Below are 17822 nucleotides of genomic sequence, written 5' to 3'. Positions count from 1 at the left end.
TCCCCTGCCTCAGGCCATGGCTGGGGGGGCTCCTTCCCCCCATGGTGGCAAGGCCTGTACACAACATGGCTTCTGGCCAAGGAAGGGGACACTTTGGGCACACTCAGGGCCAAGCCATGAGGGCTTGAAGGCTTTGGGCTTCTTTGGTACGGAGCATGGCCTCTGCTCCATGACACTGTGGTCTTTGAGGCACGGTCTCAATCTTAAATGATCCTGCAGGAGGTGTCAGGAAAATGTTGATGTGATGTGGTTTCAAGTGCAAGGTTCACTGGGTCCAACAACCCTAAAAAACATCAGAACGCTGCATTTATTTATAGGTTTCTCTTCTTTTCTCTCAGAGAAGAGAAAGCTATGTGATACAGTTGGGGTTCAACATATAAAAAAGGGATGAATTTATTACAGTTTCTTGGAGATGCCTAAGAGAGAAGTAGAGAAATAGAGAAACAGAGAAGAAGGAGAGAGAAAGAAAGAGAGAGAAAGAGAGAGGGAGAAAGAGAGAGGGAGAGAGAGAGAGAAAGCAAGCAGGGAAGGAAGGAAGGAAGGAAGGAAGGAAGGAAGGAAGGAAGGAAGGAAGGAAGGAAGGAAGGAAGGAAGGAAGGAAGGAAGGAAGGAAGGAAGGAAGGAAGGAAGGAAGGAAGGAAGGAAGGAAGGAAGGAAGGAAGGAAGGAAGGAAGGAAGGAAGGAAGGAAGGAAGGAAGGAAGGAAGGAAGGAAGGAAGGAAGGAAGGAAGGAAGGAAGGAAGGAAGGAAGGAAGGAAGGAAGGAAGGAAGGAAGGAAGGAAGGAAGGAAGGAAGGAAGGAAGGAAGGAAGGAAGGAAGGAAGGAGATTGAAAATTTAATTTTTTTTTTTTTTTTTTTTAGAGTAAACAGAAACCCAGAGAAGCACTAACAACTCTGTTGGTTTCTTCCACTTCAAGGTCCTTTTCTGTCCACATGTTGTCTAAAACTATTTTCCTCTTTGATAAACTGTCTTTACCATCCCAGCTCTTCTTCTCCTTCTCACTCCGCTGATCCATTCAAAACCAAATGATGGCAGCAGTTCCTTTGCTTCACTTTGGAATTATGTGCTACTATCTTTTCATGCAGCATAGCCTTAACTACACTTTTATCTCCTCTCTTCTATAGACAAATTTTTCATCTTTAATATAAAGTTTAGGCTTTATTCTCCTATGTTATTCTGTGGAACTGGCTTAAGAAGGAGCAGGATTATTCAGTCTAGTTCTGGTCAATTTTTTGCCTTCTTGTGATACAGTTTTGAATATATATATTCTGATTTCTCCCTTCGATCCTGTTTGTGATGGATACAGCAGCTCTGTGTATACACACACACTTATATATGGTATGCAAGGTGAACCCACACTTTTTAAGCATCTTTGGTTTTACTAGGGCTTCAGTAGGGCTGAAAACACATAAGGATCTGGGCAGGTCATTAGCATAGTCACAGCCAGATGATATTACTTTAATTTGGTGGCAGTTTGTTGACACTCTGTGAGAACACCAGCAGAAGACAAGGCACAAATTTAGCAAAGTCCTTGCAATTTGATCCAGAGCTCAGGAACTCTCCATTGGAGGTTAAGACCGATTTGTCGAAGAGCTCACCAAATCATTTCTGACTAGCAAGGTCAAAAACTCCAGGAAATGAACCATAAAAAAATCTAAATTGACAAGGACATTTTTCTAAGGAGACCTGGGGAGCTGTTTGCATCTGCCTGGAAGGCTGCAGAAGGCTGCGGAAAAGAACATTCTGGGAGTTTTATGATAGCAAAGCTTTGCAAACAGGGTAACTGTGCAGTTCTTACAGTGTCTGGGGAAAGGTAACTCCTTCTAAATTATCTTTTGCCTTGACTGTTAAAATTTGCTTTAACTTCTGAGTAATGTTTCAATAAGACAATCTTGTATTCCCGGACTACTAAGGGGAAGAGACACCCAGACTGCCAGCATGTGTGGTACACAGGGTGACAGAAACCGTGCAAAAATTGGCACCTCAAAGTTGTCAGACCTCACACTTGAGGGGACATACCCAGACAGAGAGAGAGACAGCTTTCTTGGTACTAATGGTGCGTGTGCCAGGAACTGTTAAGTTGTCTCAAGTCCATGGAAATGTTGGCAGTGGCACTGAACAGTACCTCTATACTTATTACTAAGTTAAGAGACAAGAGGGAGAGCATTAGAGAAGTAAATCCAAATGAACTAGTTGTAAATGTAGAGGTCATTTTGTCAGAGCATTCATTCTGTAATAGCTTTTGTTAAGTAATTTTAGCTATATAAAAGTGCTCAAAATAGATCTTATTCTGGGCATGTTTTTCTCCGAGGAAAGTTGAAGACTATTTTGGCTCCTAACCTCAATGTATGTGCTGTCTGTTTTGAAGGAGAGCTGCAATAAGCCAGGGAAGTCAAGCGGAAAATACTGGGCATAAGTGAGAAAGATAAAAAGAAATCCAGTGTTTCTCCACGTAGCTAAAATAGACCAACACTGTTTGCTAGTTGAAAAAAACCTCCTTATGTCAGAGTTCACCAAGAAAGCCGAAGCAGAGACACACTGCCCAACTTTTTAATGTCAACAAAACTTCTGTTCAATAATCAAGTATGAGACTGACTTAATGAGACAGGCAATAACCATATTTCAGGTTCAGTGGCTCTCAGTAACAGCACTGGAAGAATGTAACTGAGACTGGAGTCAAGAAGGTTCTTTCTAGAAGCTGTAATACTACGGCAGTGATTAGAAATAAGGATGATTTTCTCAGGTAATGAGTATCCAAATCAAAAAGTGCAATTCAGCATTTTGAGGCAGGACTGTATGTCAGAAGTTAGCACTAAAAGCTTATTTAGGAACACACCTTACTAAGAGAAAGAAGCTAAAGAGTAGGTTTCTTCTTGCCTGAGAAAAGAGAAAAAGAGCTGTCTACTATGAGGTTTCCTATAGTGTAATTGGACAAAGCACAAGGAAAAATAAATAAAAAAAAAAAAAAAAAAAGAAGGAACCCCTGAAGCAGACTAAAAACTTATGACATATGAAGAAAAAGACCAGAAGTTAATGGGGTAGGAGGAAAACTGACTTTGCTTGGGCCATGGCCAGGCAATGTCCAGAGGATATTGAAAGTTTTTGACCTATTTCTTCCTTCCCAAGCAGGTATGAAAGAATAGAGAAATGACTCAATGCCATCAGCAGTCCATTAGCTCATCACACAAGCCTTGCAAACCTTGACTTAGAATTAAGCCAAAGGACTGAGCTGTAGCTGCACATGTGATTGAGACTCCAACCTGCAGACCACTTTTTGTGGAAAGTGCTGCTTGGGGGTTTTATTTTGAGGAAAGTGAATCCAGAAATATACTGTTACCCTAAGCCTCAAAAAGAAATGCTGTGGAATGAAAGATTGCTTCTGTGTGGCAGTGTCCTCTGTCCCAGGTGAATGTATGGAGGTTTTGGCTTCACTGAAGGCTTTTTAACAAAATCAACCAAGCAATGATCAGTGTTTTTTAAGAGGCATTAAAACTTCATTGATGTGTTTGGCATCCTTGGTTTATTGAACTTACAATGAGGTTAAAACTAATCCATTGATATTTTGTAATCTGCCACTTACAGCTATTAAAATATTGGATGCATTAATCAGTGGACACATTAATGGTGACTGGTACTGCTAAAAGTTGGGTATTGCAATGGGAATATACATAGCAAATAAATTCTGTTGACCCCAATGAATGTAAGATATTGCTGGGTTTTTAGTAATACCCAGTGGGATGCAGAAAAGCATTCCTGTTGGTATGCTAAACTATTCTGTGATCAATAAAACCCGTATGAGAACACAAGGCTGGATAAATAAAACTGTCCATATAATTAATGTATTTTCTTCTTCCTGAGTATTGCATTGCCCTTCTGTAGCACTGAACTTCTCTGCTCTCACTGCACTGCTGTAGCTGTTTTGCATTATTATCATCTGTGATATTATTCTGCTTTCTCCCTTGCCACTGTTTTGTAGAGTGGCAGGGAGAGAAGAAGAGGGAAATGATGATGTGGTTTTGTCAAATGGCTATGATGGAGGGAAAAAAACCCCAAACCCACTAACCAAAGCGAATATTATGGTTCTTATCAGTGACCCACTGTGAGAGCAATAAGGTGGGAAAGAGACCTTGAGCTACCAGCAGACTGGTATTCTCAGCATCTACTGATTCCAGCTGTGCAGCTCATTGAAATCCAAAGTACTTTTGATACAAAGTTGTAGGTCTGCAAAAACTCCATACTATGCAAAACTACATTTGCCAACCAAAATGTTCTTGTGTCTTCCCTTTCCCCTTGCTTTTCCAGTCATGTTTTGTCATCTATGGACTAACGAGTGAGAAAGCGAGTGTGATCCCACTACTTGGCACATCTGCTCCCCCAAAACAATGCTCCTTAATGACAATTTACTTTTGAGCCTTTTGGGCCCCTCAGTTCAGGAAGGATATCGACATCCTGGAGCAGGTCCAAAGGAGGGCAACCAGGCTGGTGAAGGGACTCGAGCACAGATCCTATGAGGAGAGGCTGAGGGAGCTGGGGGTGTTCAGCCTGGAGAAGAGGAGGCTCAGGGGAGACCTCATCACTCTCTACAACTCCCTGAAGGGAGGGGGTAGCCAGGGGGGGGTTGGTCTCTTTTCTCAGGCAGCTCTCAGCAAGACAAGAGGGCACGGTCTCAAGTTGTGCCGGGGGAGGTTTAGGTTGGATATTAGAAAGAATTTCTTTACTGAGAGGGTGATCAGACATTGGAATGGGCTGCCCAGGGAAGTAGTGGATTCTCTGTCCCTGGAGATATTTAAAAAGAGACTGGATGTGGCACTCAGTGCCATGGTCTGATAACTGCAGTGGTAGTGGATCAAGGGTTGGACTTGATGATCTCTGAGGTCCCTTCCATCCCAGCCAATTCTATGATTCTGTGATTCTATGATTCAAATAACAGAATCTGGTAAAATTTCTCAGAGTATCAGACCACTGCTATCTCCAAAACAGCTGAGTTCCAGTGCCCATTTAGCCAGGTGGAAATAGCCACGTTTTAAATGAGGTGAAATGGCCAAGACCAGCAAGATCATTGGTGGTCTTGGATGTAATAGACTCCCTCACAGCAATTGTCTCAGCACATTTAAAAAATCTCATTGCCTATAAATTAAGCTAATTTTCAGTGTAAATTTTACTGTGATGATGATTGGTATCATTTTGATACTCTGGGAAGTAATGATAGCTGATGACTGAATATAGCATACAGTAGCTTTGTGGAAAGGAAGATCTTGAAGGAAATCATCTACAAGTAGAGCTGATAAAGCTGGTTTTGTGTCTATGTGCCCAGCATCTACCATGCAGATAGTATACTGAAAATTCTTATAATTTCAAAAACATCCTAGAATAAATAGGCTACTTATATTTCATTCAAAGCAGCTCCCTTTAAAAAATCCCTTATTGCCAAATAAGGGTATATTCTGCATTTAACATTTGCTAACTACTGAAACAAAGGCCACTAAAGAGCTGAAAATACAGTTAATTTGATACCAAAAGTAGTTTGTCAATTCCTAGTACAAGGCCTCCAAAGGTCAAATAGCTGTATTTAAAGTAATTTTAACAGATTCATGTTTGCTGGGAATTTTTCAGAAGCCCTGGGCATGGCAAGAGCTAAAATGTTACCTTCTTAGTTTAACAGAGTGAAAGGCATCTGAATTCAACCCTTCCTTATCTATGCATTTATTTTTGCAATTATGGTATAACAGAAATAGTTTGGAGTGTGTGAGGGGAGGAGAGCTTCTATTTTGGAAAGATTTATATCTCTGGCAAACTGGAATCAAGCGTAGGGAAACAAGGAAGTTTCTGTCAGAGGGATCTCAGCCTGTTAGTACTGACTGAATGGATGACCAAAAAAAAAAAAACAAAACCAACACGAGAAGATGGAAAATATTTAAGTATTTTATGCTGGTACGTTACAATGTTCTTTTACCCAATATCCCATGAAAAAAAAGAAAAAAACAAATGGTGTTTGGGTTTTGCTTCTGAACCACTACGTTCACTGAGCACAAAGGGTGAGCCACTTTTCCTGCAGGGACAAGAGAGAGTTGTGGGCTGAGTATCTGTGCACATAGTTTGTACACAAGTATTTAAATAATCCCTACCTCCTTCTCCACTGACAGATTCTCCCCAGGCTCTTCTGTTCTGCTGAGTGTGCAGTATGGTGGTTGCTGTACAAGATCTGAAAAGCAACAGGTTTGAACTAGACAGTGACAGATTGGATGCTAATTTACTCCAGCTTGGAGCATTTCTCCAACATTTACTATAAGGAATGGATGAAGGCACCTTCGTTGTTCCCTCTGTTTGAAGACCCAGCTTTAATTTATTGAAAGAGAACAGAAGTTTATCTTATATCTCCTGCACATTGTAGTTCAACATCTTAGTCACTTCCTTTCTCTATCGAATTCAGAAAAGTTCACATCTTCCAGCTGAAGACACCTACATGAGGCACCACTATTGAAAGCTTGGTCACCCATGGTCCCTGTGGGGAAAGTGGAGGGAGTCAGCCCTCTAGAGGTGTCTGTTCTGCCCTGTTGGGATATGAATTTCTGGAGATATCACTATGGGAAACGTTAAAAATATTCATTCCCATTCAAGTATTTAACTAAAGTAGCTAAAATGAGAGAACATGAGTTTTTCCCAAAGCTCTCAAATAGAAGTTCCAGCTCTGGGATTTCTGTTTTCCAGGTCTTTGATCCATTGCTCCAAGATGTCTCTAGTCACTGCCAAGACTCCTTACAGAATTTATTGAAGATATTTATATGCACCTCTCCTAACACCCCATCATCATCTGCAGTTTCAGGACTTCCGGAAAACAATGAAGAAGCCTTCATGTTTAAGTCAGGGTGATGATGAACAAAGGTGCTATTAAGAAATCAACAAGTCTCATTATAAAGTTTTCCAGGGCAAGGGGTAGGAAGGAGTAGTATTAAAACACATATGTTTCTGGGATGCTTTTGTGTGTTCTGTATTGTCTGTGATCAGATCCTCAAAGGCTTCCAGCTGATACTGAAGTGTCTGAACTTTCACCAGAACCTAACTCAAAATTAGGAGCTTGGTTGGCTCTCTGTATCGTGTCCTGTAGACACTATTTTCAGGGCTATGAGAAGCTTCTGGTCTATTTATTAAAAACCTTGTTTACAGACCTGTAAATAATGCAGATACATTTTATTTCATATTGAGGACAAAATTGACTTCTGTTTCCTGTATTAGAAGTAGATAGATGTTTTTTGGTATTCCTTGGACAAACAATGGATCCTGCAGAGGAAGACAGATCACAAAAGGCCAGATTAAATTAATTTGAGGGTCAATTTGCACTGATAGAATGGTGATAGGTGATAGGTACTATCACTATACCTATACTGATAGGTATAAGATGCCAAGAGAGTGGCAGGTCCACAACAAGATGGAAAAGAAAAAGAAATTATAATACTTGTAAATGATGCCTCATCGGTGCAATCAGTTTCTTCCTTCTCTATAAACCTGTCTTGAAAGTCAAAATTACTTTTAATGTTAAGTTAGGCCACATGGTGCACATGGAGTCTCGAAAAATGTAACTTGCACTCCTAAAACTTTGCTAAAGTAATAAAAGGTTTAAAGAAACATACAAGCACAAAGCATTGCCTGACAGTTGCTTAGTCTGGGAAGGAAACAGTGATTTGGGGTATCTCCTGGGTTGACCATATGTGTTTGCTTTGATGCCAAGTGATGCAGGGGAGTGCTGGGGACTGCTGAGGCTCTGACCCAAGTCCAGGGAAAAGATTCCCCTGACTTCAGGGGAAGCTGGGCTGAGGCCTTGATTATGGGATAAGAGGATGGTCGTTCTCACCCACGGAGAAAAGGCAGTCTGAGTTGTAGTCAACTTGACTTTATTTTTTCTTTTTGTGGTTTTTCACTTTGTAGATGCCCTTGCAGTCTTTTATCTATTCTAGGAGTCCTGTGAGACAAGAACATTCATGCTGATTTCATGGAATGGACTGAGAAGTTTCAAGAGGCTCTCTGAGAAGCACTTTATGCCTCCGGCTAAAATCTCAAATACAAATCTACAAGAGAATAGGGAATTAGACTAAGAAAAAGGAAAAAAAAAAAAAGACTGATACAAGAGGCAAAAACATGGTAACAGCAACAAAACCACATTTATCTCTAAAGCCATGGGCTATTGCATTTTATTTGCTGTAGGGGGAAGAAAAAATTAGAATTCTTCTTATGTATCTTCAATTGAAAGGCATGGAAGTAGGGGACTGGAAACAGATATTGATGGTTCTAAGTATTCACTTTCCTAGAAAGGGAATTGAAAGTTCATCCTGTAGTGCCCTCAGAAAACTGCTTCCCAAAAGCCATAAAGTCATGAACTTTTTTCCAGAGTCCTCCTTATATGTTTGTTACTTGAGAAAGAAATCCCTTGTATACAAAACTTAAAGCAAAACAAACATTCCCTCCCCCCCCCAAGCCAAGCAAACAAATAAAAAGATATTTTTTTCTGCCTATCCACTAATTTCTGGAGGTCTTCATCACAGCAACATCTGAGCATCCATGGATCCCAGCCAGACTTTCAGAGCATTCACAGAACGTGCTAGGGTTTCTCTTGTTCAGTCTTAATGGATATTATTTCCTACCCCGAGTTGTTTCAGTTTAGAATTTAACTGCTTCAACATATTTGTTTTGCTTGGTTTTGTGTTTTTTGTTCGTTTGTGGTTTTTTGTTTTGGTTCGTTTTGCTTTCCACTGGCATATAGAAACTGCATTTGAGGAGTACAGTGTAAAGAAAAGTATTAAGATAAAAATGAATGGTGTTTATTTTTTCTTTGGTTAGATTGAACAGCAAACAATGTGAATTTGGGTAGACAAAGAAGTCTGTTATTGCTTTTTTGGGTGAGATTAACTGCTAAGTAATACCAAAGCTTGCACAATGGTCTAGACAACTGCTATCAGAGTAAAAGGATAATATAATGTTTTGGAGAGAAATCTAAACAGTGGTGAATATTGAATATCTAGAGATCTATAATTCTGACAAAGGTTTTTCTTTGAGGCTACGTGTTAGAATTACATGCACATACACATGCTCAAAAACCCTGCAATCCTCAGCCTGATTTATAGACGATTAAATGCCTCATAGTAGCACAAAAATAGAGTTACACCAGGTGCACGACAAACAGACATCCTACTTAAAAAACCCCAAAGTAAGCCAACTGGAGTGGGAGCCAATGAGAGCAGATGATCAACATATTTATTTTGAAAGCTACCAGAATGCCTCAACCTTCTTCAGTCACAACTGTCTGAACCTAAGGCCTGGCAGTCCCAGATTTCAGCTAATTTCCAGTTAGGCTCTGTTATCAGGTGTCAGTAAGAGTAATTCTTGGGCCAACTTTCTCATTTCTCATGACTGTCATCATTGTTTGCTTTCTCTGTTCACGGCCAGACAACCTTGGGCTTACTGCAGTGCTGATGTAAATTCATATAAATCTATGTTGAAATAAAAACACAGAGAAGTCCACAAACTCTGCCCCATCAGCTCCAGGCTCCAGGAAGACAAGAAAATAAAACTATGACACAGAGTCCAAGGAAAGGGAGCACAGTTACTTTGGTGGAGTTGAAGGACAAATATGACTCCTCCTGACAGCAAAGTGGTGGCTTTGAGAGACTTAGACTGCAACTGTGAGCTGAAGCTGGACGTTCTTTCTCAGTAATTTTTCACTAAGCAAAGAAAAATATGTTTGAATATTGGGATTCAGATTCTAGATATTTATGTGAATGTTGAAGAATTAGATGCTAAGATTAAGGAGGGAGGGAATTTTACAGAACATTTTTTGAAAAAATAGTCTGGGTGGCAAGGAAAATAATCAATAAATATTCAAGCATGGTCAATAGTAGAAAATAGGGGAACAGAATAAACACGTATCAGGTGAGAAATAGCAATTTCCCATAAACTAATTCTGGCATCAGAGTAACTAAGATTCAGCAAAATAGAAATTCTGCTGATATAATTACCTAAAAGTTTTAAGGAACATAAGTGTCCTGATTGTCAGCTGTATGGACAATATACTGCTTGGTCAATTTGCTATCTTGGCTTTCAGATTTCATGGATGGTGTGAAAGCATTTGCTGATAAACAACCTAGGTGACTATGGAGGCACTTGGTAGTTAACACAAATAACTGCATAGAACAGGACTGCAGAGGAGAGTCAGGCAGGAATAGAAAATACAACAACAAACAAGTGGATCTGGATGTGACACTGCACAAGCAGTAATTAGAGGGTTTATGTGAGCAGGGAAAAAAGTTTGGAGACTTTGACAGGCAAGTGAAGTACAGGAATGGGACAGCAGAGGAGGTGAATCTCACGAAAGCACCTTAACAATGTTCCAGAGTTTTTACCTTGAAAAGGGGGTGAGGAAGTTGCAGGGAGAAGGCTAGGAAAACAGAAACAAATCAGAAGGAGAAGACTTGAACAATATGGGTAGAGACCTGGAAAGCAATGAGACTGGCAGGACACAAAGCAAGCATTGTTCATAGCCTTAGAAATCTGTTGCTGCTGGATTCAGCTGATGTGTTGTGCTAGCTATGAGAAAGGTATAAAAATGGAGAGGCTTCTAACGATGTCGATCTCTCCTAGCACTGAGATAGCATGCTTTTTGTCAATTAGCATTTTAATGAGTCATAATAAAATACAATATGCGGATGTAATCTGTGCACAAATGCTTGAGGAAATGAAAGACTGACTCACAACCCTTGCATAATTTCAGCATGGAGAAGTTATTGCCCAATTCAGATGTCAAAACCATGCAAATAGAGATGCCTTGGCCCTACTAGGCTAATGTTCAATTTCTTCTATTACCATTTCAAACATCAAGAAGCATAGGCAATAATATTTCTCATTTCGATATTTAACCTTTATTCAAATAAGTTCTCTTCTTGATGAAGTGAAGCCTGGAGCCAAAGCACTCTAATTGAGGATAAGGACCTTCACCTAATTCCGTGATTAGGAAAGGGTCTTTATAAATCTGACAATATTCTCCCTTAAATCAATTTTTCCAGGACAAAAAGGTCTACTCCTTAGACCTTCACTTCCTAATTTATTGAACGTAGCCATTCTCAAATCCTGAATTCCTTTGCAACATCAGGTAGTAAAGCTGAGAATATGTTTGCCACCTTTTTTTCAGTAAGAAAATGTCAATTTAGTGAAACCTCAGCAACATCTGGATTCTGACCACAGCACAGGGACCCTCAACTGAAGTTATGTCAGTCAGCTTCTAAGAAGAGCAAAACCACCCTGATTTTTTAAAAAAGGACACTTTAAAAATAATCTCACAATATTTGATTTGCATGTTTCATCGGAGTAGAAATGGAGTAGAAATCCGTTTTCCATACAGCTGGCAAAGGTTTTTTTCTTAAGTTACTTTTATTGCACAATGATATTTAATGTTCCCAAGAACAGCGTGAAGAGAAGAGAACACAAACCATCAAACCAGGGAACAGATAGCTGGGTAAACAGGAATTTTAAGACAAGGAACTTTTAAGCACACTCCTCTTACTTCAGGAGCCAGTCCTTTTCAAGGACAAGGGAAAAACAAAATGTACAATTCAGCTCACTGGCAATAGGTGTAACATTTTAATAGCTGGCACGCTGCCTGTATCTGATGCACTTGTTCAAATAGGCAGATGCTGGATTGGATAAATGGAAGGGCATGTAAGGACACGGAGTGTAGCTCTTCACTGCATTTATTACCACAATATCTCACCGACTGCAGAATGTGGGAAGTTCCCTGGATGTTAAGGGAGGCTTTATACTGACAGTTTGAGGTGGAGGGTTTTGCTGGGATTGATAGAGAGTAAAGTCATAGGACAGCAGAAACGAGTCTGTGTCCAACTCAACTACCTCCTCTAACATTCGCTAGTGGAAAAAAATCTCTCCCCCAAATATCAACTCAAGTTTAACTCAGATTATTTATATCCTCACATGAGTAATCTTACACCACTAAATTCTTTATTAGCAGGTATTTTAAATCTGCACACTTTCGTTTTCATTTTTTTCATTTCTCTTTCTTTGGACTGAGTATGACATGGCTCACCAGGTCCGTGCTTCCATGCCCCATGTCACCCTATAGCACCCAGCTGGTAAAGCCCAGAGATCAGTAGACTGATGAAAAGAACACTCACCATTTTGGACTAGAAAGATGACAGGTTTTCCTTAATTTTTATTACATTTTAGGGCTGACAGTAATTTTTGTCTCACACAAACCACTGGGGATAAGATTTTTCACCGGAAAATGGAAGACTCCCCATTTCTCTGGACATGATTCCCCATCCAAATCTGTTTGAAAAGAAAAGCTAATTTTGAGCCCGAGTGTATTCTTTCAGTCTTTTACTGTAGCACACCACACGTTTGATGTAGGCATGGTGTTGCTGTTGCCAAAAAATGCCCCGGGGAGAAAAGCTGCAACCACATCACCTGGTTTCTAAGGAGCGCTGCTCGGATTTACAGAGCACCTGCCTGCGCTGGGTGAGTTACAGTCACGGAGGACTAGGTATGAAAAACATCTTCTTTAGAAAGTATATCCCCAAATATCTGTTGCTGCCACGAAAGACGTCACAGGTGTCCGTGAGTCAGCACTGCGGTCCGGCCCTTGAATGCGGAGACCGAACCGAAAACTTCCGCTGGAGAAGAACTCAGCGTGCGGCCGCGGCTGTAACGTGAGCGGGGATCCACCCGCTGGCTCCCAAACCCAGTTAAAAAAAAAAAAAAAAATGTTTATTTTCTCGTGTAGCCATGGTTATTAGTATTTTGGGTTTTGGTGTTTGTTTTGGGGGTTTTTTTTTGGTCGGCTTTTTTTGTTTTCTTGGGGTTTTTTTCGGTGAGTAATGACTGCTTTCTGCTACTTGATAGCCGAAGCTGGCAGCGCTATGGCAACCGGGCTGCGGGAAGGGCGGAGGGGAAAAGTCGCTTAGCAACTGGAAGCTTTAGACAGGCAATTTGGTTTAAAGCACAGCAGTTAAAAAAAAAAATTATTAATAATAATAACAGAAAAGCTACACAACCCCTACTTCCACTCAAAACGGTTGCTAGCATCAGAAAAGACGAGTTTATTAAAATATCCATCGGAAGACTTGGGGATTTAGAAGAAAAGAGGTGGGAAAAAGCAAGAGAAAGCCAATGAAAAAGGAAATTACAGCTGAGGGGGGAAAAAAATTAGAGATATTTTACACTGATCATCCTAGATGAAAACTTCATCAATGCATACAATAGCCCTAAAGCAGCCCTGGCTATTCCCTGTCAGCCCCCAGTACTGTTCCTCAGCTCCACAGGTATCATTTGCCCAGCCTCCGAGGTTTGACAGGGAGTGTGGAGGGGGTTGGTGGGTCCAGTCCCTGGCCGAGGCTCCCTTGGGCTGCTGGCACCCCGAGCCCACTGGCAGCAGGGCCACCTCTCGTGGGGAGGTGCAAGGAGCAATGCCTGCATAGCCTTGCTCCTGCTTGTTATTATTTATAGCCTTCCTCCAGGGCTGTAAGGACTCTATGGGCAGGAAAAAATACTAAATCGAAGGGTTATCCAATACACCAATTCAGATTTTTAGTAATAATTTTTCCAGAGATGTTTTTCCAGTGCTCCAGGCACCCTAACACTTCATTAATAATGCAGTAAAATCCCAGCAACATTACATTAATCACTCTGGTGGGAACCCAGCCAGTCAGGCACCTCTCTTTCAGTCCTTCATCCTCAGCCTTCTCTGAGCACTGTCTCGAACAGGCGTCTTTCACTGCATGCTTGGAAAGTTGCCCAATTTGAGCTATTTTGGACTAACAAAGGGACAATTTCATCCAAAGACACAGAACCCCCACAGAGCTGCTGCCCTCCCCCTCTCTGGTGCAATGGGGGTTGGGTTTTTCTGCTGACCATTACCCAGGCAGGAAAACACGAAAAGAGAAACTTGGATGGTCTAACCTACCCTTTTAAAATCTGCCTGGAGACCAACGGGGAGCTGACTTGCATCTGCAGGTATAGGGAACCACACACTCCCTGCAGAGGGTGGGATCCAGCAACTGAGCTGCTACATTCTGTGTATGCCACGGGGTTTGGTTTTAGTGGTGGGTTTTTTTTGGTTTGTTGTGGTTTTGGGTTTTTATGGTTTTGTTTTGGTTTGGTCTTTTAATGCAGATAAATCAATTTACTATTGGAAAAATCTGATCAAGCAAAAATGAAAAAAGACACCGGGAATGTGTCAGTCTGGTCAAACATCAGCATAATCAAATCGCAGGCAGGTTGGCAGGCAGATTTGGATGGCATAATTTTTTTTTTTCCCAGCCAAGTGACCAAACTGGCAGCCAGAAGGAAGATGCTGCCTGAGCTCCCAGCCAGTCCTGAGCCCTGGCCAGCCCCTGCAGCCTGCCCTGTCCTGGCTGCCTGCCCGCTCCCTCCAACCCTGCATCCACCAGATGCTGATGGGCAGCCCCAGGGCCTTGCCACCTCCCAGAGGCTTCAGGGCATCTGGCTCAGCCAGTGTTTTTAGGGCTTATAATGCCACAGGATTTTGTGTTCACGTTTACCAGCAGCATTGTCTCCCCAGTAGATAATGCTGACTTAATCGATAGTTTACAAAGGCACAAAGGAGTCAGCTTGTGACTGATACACAATACTGGTTAACAAGACACATACAATGCTGGTATTAGTGGGAGGAAAGAAAAAGCTCAACTTTCTGTCAGCCACAGGTTCATTAGAAAATAAAGAGTTGTTAGCAGGCAGAAAAGCTCTTTACGTGCATGAAAATAGTATCAGTTATGAAAAAAAAAAATATGAGAAAGGAAAAATTAATCTTATTTTAATGCTAGTGGAACTAATTCAAAGTGTCTTCCTTCAAGTAACCTTTTTTAATAGAATTCTGAAATGTGTACATTAAAAGAACAAGATCTAGGAAAATCCCATTTTTCCTCATTAAAAATGCCCTCAAAGCATCTTACATATGCCTTGGCCAGAGACTGATACTGTCAACCTGAAGCTTCCTGAGAAGTGTCATACATTATTTTAACACTAATAACCAATAAAAGCTTCTAGATGTTGAGGAAATAAATAACCTTATCTTTTCCTTTTGACTCTCCTAATGTTTTGCTAGGGTTCAGGGAGGCCTTATAGTCAGTCCGAGGATTTGAGTAGGAGCTGCATAAAATACTTTAAATCCTTCACTCACACACAGAGAAATTTGCAGGGAGACAGTAATAGTTGCAGACAGTCTGCAAATTTTTCTTCCAAAAAAGCTCAGTGATTATTTGATTTAAAAGTCCAAGAGACATACTAGCCTGCCCTAATAGGTTTTTCTTTCTTTCTTTTTTTTACTGAGACAATTTTGTGCTCATTGGATGAGCTGTCAGAGCCTCCAGCACAGCCTGGGAGTTCTCCTTCTTCATTGCTGTACAGCATTTTTGGCTGACAGGTTGCCCACACCTTATTGCAGTTCTGTTTGTCTTGGACTAGAAATGGCAAAATCCAACTCACCTCACTCCCACATTCTTACAACTCAATTAGCCACAGATTTTAACATTGCCCATATAATAAGGTACCACACTCGAGTCATTGATAAGAATGACATTGATAAGAATCCCAATACAACTTGAATACGTAGGTTTACTCATCTCTCTACACCCTTACTCACCCCCTCCAGCTGAAAAAATTCCCAAAGACATAGAAGTCCAGGTATTAAGAGCATCAGTGTAAGACACATGAATATTGTGAAGTGCACGGGCACAATCATTTACTGAACTGCTGGGTGTCAGTGATACCAATAAGGTACCAAATTCAGGTGTATAAGATGCAAGGGTGAGTTTTGCCTTGATGTGGATGCCATATATTGCAGCAAATTATGTATGTGTTGGTAAGGACAGACAGCCAAATGAATGAATCTTTTTGCTAGATGATAAGTTTTGGGGAAAGATAGAGGTAGAATCTAATTTTTACATAATTCTTACCATTTTTTTTTTCTGTAACAATGTTCTACAAGATGTGTCCTTAGAGGACAAACAAAACCCCAAAATATGGAAAAAGTAACACAACATAAGTAGTTAAAGATTGTCTTAACAAACAAAAAAGCAAGCTAAGCTTGCACCTCTTTTCTTTGCTAAATTTTGAGTATTTCATCTTGAAAATGTGACAGCCTTCATCAGAAGTTTCTTGTGCCCTGAAGGTCCTGACTGTGTTCTACTCTGAGCAGGAACACTGTAATGGTTATTATCCCCAGGAAGGCCCTTGGAGACAAATGTGTTGCCCTAGTACCATCTAGTGGATGGGATGCTGGAGAGAGATTTAAATGCAAGGAGAATAAATGAAATGAGAAAAGCTCATCAGGACACTGTCAGTTCTTCGGGGAAAACCAGGTACAAGCCTGAGAATTAGTTGCCTTCAAATTGCACAGAGACTTTTTCAAGGCTCTCTCTCCCTCAGTCCCACAGAGATTATGAAACTACCTAGGACTGAAATGCCTTTGAATCATACAGACCAAACATTTTTAAATTTTAGTCTGTTTTCCAAAGAAATTTGTAGGCAAACTACATGTCAGTGATGCCACCTTCTTCTTATTTGACAGCAACCATCTGAACAGCAAATACTCTAAAGCCAAGAAAGCCATTGCAGCCTCTGCAAGGCAAGACAGAGAGGTATCATTTAAATGCCCAAATGTCAGCCACAATATGAAGAATTACACGTGGCTCAAGGGAGGGATGCATAACAGGGAAAACATGCCTACAGCCAGAAGCCTTGCATTAGAGGAAACAGTGATTAACTATGTAATGTATGGACTTGAGTAGCCTCTGACTCACATTTTTTCTGTTTGCAATGACCACTAGGCAACAGACAAAGATTTTCCAGAGTTTAAACCAACTTAAACCAAACAAAGTGTCACAGTTTAACACTGGCCCGGCAATTAAACCGAGTAACAGACGCTCTCTATTAATCTCTCTCTCCTCCCTGATAAAGAAAGGAGAGAGAATAAGGGAGAAAGACTTATGGGTTGGAAACTAAACTACACAACTTTAATGAAACAGTAATGATAAATAGGAAAAATTACTGAATATATACAAATATACAAATATACAGGAAAATTGATACCACGTTCCTTCCACCCTTCTCCCCCAGTAACTCTCACGTCACCACTGAGGCTGCAGGGCAGCCCTGGGAAAGTCCAGGCTGGAATCCTGGAGTTGGCAGCAGCTGGGAGCTGGAGGCAGGAACACACAGATATGGGCTGGCATGGATCAGGACCACAGGCAGATGAACTGATGGAATCCTTCCAGGATGCCGGGTGAAGGAAGGGAAGCAGGAAAGGCAGGAAGGGCAGGAAGCCAGAAGCCGGAAAACCTGGAAGCTGGCTTGACCCTTGTGATCCCTCAAATTTATACTGAGGATGACGTGTATGGGATGGAATACTCTGTTTGGTCAATTCTGGCATCTATCTTGTCCATTCCTCCCCAAAGGAGGGCTGCAGGTGGGACCTCTTCATTCCTTCTGGAGGGTAAAATGTTCCTCAGAACTGAGCAGTGTCCTTGGCTCTGCACACCAGTCTCTGGCTGTAACTATAAACATCGAGTGTTATCAGTCCTAGAAGCACACACTGTCTGAGAAACTTGCTGTTAATTTCAGGAAGAGACTTACAAGCAAGCTACTTACAAGAGACTGAGCTGAAAGCAAAAGTACAAGACAGAAAATCACCTTTATCCTGGCCCAAACCAGGACACAAAGCAAAAGGAGCAAAAAAAACCTGAGCTGATGCTCCTCATGACCTCATTCTTTCACACTCCCCAGGGCAGCAGTGAAGCAAGCAGCCT

Source organism: Heliangelus exortis, chromosome 1 (assembly GCF_036169615.1).
Source record: "Heliangelus exortis chromosome 1, bHelExo1.hap1, whole genome shotgun sequence".
Classification (NCBI taxonomy): Eukaryota; Metazoa; Chordata; class Aves; order Apodiformes; family Trochilidae; genus Heliangelus; species Heliangelus exortis.
The sequence above is the reverse complement of the archived record's forward strand: the minus strand, read 5'-3'. Positions refer to the sequence as shown.